The 4,693-nt window shown below is 41.1% G+C and overlaps 1 pseudogene; it reads left to right on the forward strand.

Moving 5' to 3' along the window:
* The first annotated feature begins 590 nt into the window (after nt 1-590).
* Nucleotides 591-2,909, forward strand: LOC147445461 (uncharacterized; annotated as a pseudogene).
* The last annotated feature ends 1,784 nt before the right edge of the window (nt 2,910-4,693 follow it).

Genomic DNA, 4,693 nt, shown 5'->3' on the forward strand with positions numbered 1-4,693 from the left:
CCAGCACCCACAAGATCTACACCTGCTCCACAAACCAGCACTCACAAGTAGTACACCTGCTACACACACCAACACTCTCAAGGAGTAAACCTGCTATACATACCTGGCATGCTTCTACAAGCTTTATTCTATGACAACTTATGGCTTCAGTAGCACCCTGTGAGTGTAAGGGTTGTTTGTTAAATAGACATCCACAACTTGAAAACTTACTCTGCACTTCTCTATTAATTCACAAGCATGCGGGACGTGTATGCTGTTGTGGACGCATACATGTGATGCCAATTTTCCTCTACAAAGCTCAATGCAAAGGCTTCCTCATCAACAACAACTTTCTGCTCATCAACCTTAATCGAGAAGCGAGCTACAAGTCCCAAGCGCACTTCTCCCCTGTCTCCTAAGGAAAAGTTTTCGGTGAGAGACTATTCACATCTTCTCAAAGAGTTAGGACTAAATTCTTTCTTGAGTTAACTCTAAAAGGTAAGCTAACAACCGTGTTTTTAATCATAATCATTTTCATTATTTTTCAATGTAATGTATAAAGGCAGCTTGTTTGACTCTGACATAATAACTTTTGTTTTAAAACAAACAGAATGGTAAGAGGCACACGAACCAACAGCCATGCCCAAACATCATCATCAAGGAAAACCACACTTACATCACCATTAGTACAACATGCTCAAAGCAGCAGGAGAAAGAGGAAGTTTCACTCTAAAATCAATAAAACACCACCTCTGGCGCTTCAAACAAAGGCAACATTTCCCAAACCTCACCTCCAGCATCAACCACTCCAACACAGTCAATAGATGACAAGCAAACAAAGGAGATAGAAGCTACACAACCATCACAACCAAAAAGGCGTACCACTCTTTCATGGACAGCTCAAGACATGCCCAAAGCTCTCTGTGCTCGTGACCAAGGTCTCTCGATGCACAAATGCTCCATGTTGTATGGGATGAGTAAGTCTGCAATAATCAATTGGGAAGAAGCTCGATCCTCTCGGAAGAAGAAGAAGCTTTGCTGCTAGAGTGGATATTCAAAAAGTCTCATTTAGGTTATGGGGTAGCTATAGTAGATGTAAAGTTGAAAGTTGCAAAAAATTGTCAAACATGGGAAACACTATTCACCAACGTTATTCCAGGAAGGAGTTGGTGGGATGGTTTTCAAAAGCGACATCCGGAGCTTGTATTTTGAGTTTGTGAAGGTTTGGATCAATCGAGAGCTACAAGGTTTTACCCAGATATAGTCAAAAGTCTCTATGAGAACTTAGAGAAGCTTTACTTAGAAAATAGGTATCCACCTACCAACATATGGAATGCTGATGAGATAGGATTTCAAGGATCACGAGATAAGGGAATGAAGATTCTCGCAAGGAAAGGTACACGATCAATGTATGGCCTCACGTGTGACTCAAGGGAGTGGCTCACTGTCTTGTGTTGTGTCATGGAGTCGGACAAGTCATTCCCTCTTTCTACATATTCAAGGCAGTCGTATGATTGGCAACTACATTGAAGACTGTGAAGAAGGCGCATCCATGGCAATGCAAAAAAAAGCATGGATGACCGGAAAATTATTTCAGGCTTGGATTGAGCATTTCAAAAAATGCATAGGTCACGACGTGGAATTGCAAAATCAACATTTGCTCATTTTAGATGGTCATGGTAGTCACGTGTCACTGGCAGTTGTAAGCAAAGCCTGTCATGCCGGCATCGACATTCTTACCTTACCATCCCACACTTCACACAAATTGCAACCCTTGGATGTCTCTATTTTTTTAAGTCTTTGAAGGTAAATTTCCAAAAACAAAGACAAGCTTGGCAGCACCAAACAACTTCTTCTCAAGCAAGCAAGAGAGAGCTCGCAGCCATTGCATCAAAAGCAATATAACTATCTTTGAATGAGCAAAACATCAAGGCAGGATTCAGGACAATAGGAATCTAGGCTCTAGACAACACAGCCTACAAATTTTATGGCATGCCATGCATGTACATTAGTACAGAGAGAAGAAATGGTAAACGAGGAGGAAACAATCGAGGAGGAAAATTTGTCTCGATTCCGAATACGCCATACATCAAAGAAGATTTGAACATCATGGCGAACCAAGAACAGCTGGTAGTGCTCAAGATGGAGGTGGTCAACATGAATACATTCAATAAGGGTACCTAGTCGACACAAGCCACATTACAGCCCCGGAGGATCGATCACATGAGACTTCTCAAACAGTTAGCTTCATGGATTAGCTACAAGAAGAAGATTATAGTTCAGAGCTTCACATGCAAGATGCAGTTGCAAAAAATGGTAACATACCCATTGCACTACACTATCCAAACGATGTACAAGATACAACAAGCAATGCGAAAGAGGGAAAACAATTGCCAACCCATCAAATTAGGAGATACAACAACGAGAATGGGCATAACAAAGGTAGCCAAAAGGATTTTACAGAGAAGGGTTGTATCATTAACCTATTGCAAGTCCCAATGAGATAAGCTTCAGCTCAAAGAGCACCTCGAGAGGGTGTAGTTGACTACACCAATAGTCTCATACTCACTTCATTGTAGTATATCGACACTATGAAGGCCAAGAATGCCCAAAAAGATGAGATAGCAAAAGCAAAGGAGCAAAAAAAGGTAGAGAAGGAGCAAAAGCGAAGGCAAACTCTTACAGATAAGGCAACACGAAAACAACAGAAAGAGGATGCGGCTCAGGCTAAAGAGTTCAAAAAGGCATGGGATGCACAACAAACTCTTTTTGAAAAAGGATTGCAAGTTGTACTTTGGGAGCAAGGGTCCACACAAGGTTTACTCCTTCGACCGCTACACATAGAACAAACCTACCATGCTCTTAGAAGGGAACTACGAATGGAAAAACTCAGAAGCGCTCGACAACAAGCACAAAGCGAGTTCGACTAGAAAACTTCGACAAACACTACAAGGAAAATCTACTTAATAGTTTTTTTGGCAGGTTTACTAAAGTACAACTTACTCTAGCACGCAGTAGTACTGCCATTTTGTAACTCCTGAAGTTTTGAAGCTGCAAATTACTCTAGCAGGTTTGCCATTTTCTATCTCTTGAAGTTTTGAAGCTACATCCTACTCTAGCCTTGCCTTTTTGTACCTTCACATACAAGATTTGCAATGTCATCTCCCAATTTAGACTCTTTTAAGTGTTGTTAAGAGACAAGAATACAATGTCAACAATGTCATAGTTTTTTAAATCAGTCAAACAATTATCTTAAAGTTAATGCAAAGTTATCATGCTTTCCATGGAAGTAAAATTGCTGAGTGAGTGAGAATTCTCACTCACTTCGTTGGTGTCATGACCTCAGGTGGTACATGATCAATGAGGATTGTGATAGCTTTTAGAGCACCCTAAACCTGCAAAAAAACGGGGCATGGGACAGAAAAAAAAAATGCCAGAATTACTGCATGGTCAAGTACCTAATGTTGGGTATGCAAGCCCGGTAATGGTGTCTAGCCTGTGGGAAACTCCCTTATAGCATGTAGGTGTAAGAGTCAGTTGCAACTCAAGTTTGCATGGCCTCTTTTGGCTTTATATACATTGTAAGGTTTTAAGAAAGCATGATCAATCAAAGAGTAGCGTTGTTTTTTTTCTACTCTACCAAATCTCTCTCTCTCTCTCTCTCTCTCTCTCTCTCTCTCTCTCTCTCTCTCTCTCTCTCTCTCTCTCTCTCTCTCTCTCTCTGGTCTAATGCACCACAGCATCTTGCCATGCCTCCATAGCCTAAACTCATCACATGGTATCAGAGTCTTTGAGGCTTGTGCTTGAGAAGCTTGGCGGAAGCGGCCGCTTGGAGAAGGGGGCACCATCACGACGACCTGCATCAAAACGCACAAAGATGGAATCAACAACATTGCCCTAGCCTGAGAATGATTTTTCGTCACATGTTTGGCAACCAACTCGCATCATACCGCCTGCTACAAACAACTCTGTCATCCACGCTGTCGGCAGTGTTTTGCTGCAGAATTCACCATTTTATTTATTTTTGCTTGATTTCACACTTAATTTCAAGTGTCCACCTTATTTGACACAAGGGGATTTAAGCAAACGGGACTTCACACCCCGAGGTGCTTGCCGATGCTTGATGCTCGGTACTTGTAGTAGGTAGACAAGGCTTTCAAGGTTTTTGGTCGAAATTGCAGCAATCCTAAACAAGCAACCACAAGATTCCATTATGGCATCAAAGTTTGACAAGTTCAACGGTTCCGGTTTTCATACTTGGCAAATCAAAGTTAAAGGTTAGCTAATGCGGAAAAACCTATGGAACGTAGTCAAGCCTCTCACACCCAACGAAGCAAGCACTACAACTGCAGTAACTCGAGCCCTTTTTGCCGAGAAACAAAGGAAAGACAAACAAGCTTTTGATATCATTCTAACTTCCTTAGAAGATGACTTTATTCATTATTTGGATGATGTTGATTCTTCAAGTGCTGCCTGGATAGAGTTAGAGAAGCTTTTCAGTTCCAAATCTAATTATTCCAAAATGAGTTTAAAAATGGAATTATATTCTATTTGCATGCATGAAGATGAAAACATTGCAGCTTTAGCTAATAGATTGAAGAGTATCAAAACACAGCTTGTTTATGTTGAAGCCCCTATGCCAGATGAAGATCTGATAGCCGTTTTCTGAATAGTCGACCGGCACAATTTCGTCAAATTGTCACTATTTTAAAGG

The sequence above is a fragment of the Adiantum capillus-veneris genome, chromosome 12 (genome assembly GCF_014529385.1).
Source record: "Adiantum capillus-veneris isolate H3 chromosome 12, ASM1452938v2, whole genome shotgun sequence".
NCBI lineage: Eukaryota > Viridiplantae > Streptophyta > Polypodiopsida > Polypodiales > Pteridaceae > Adiantum > Adiantum capillus-veneris.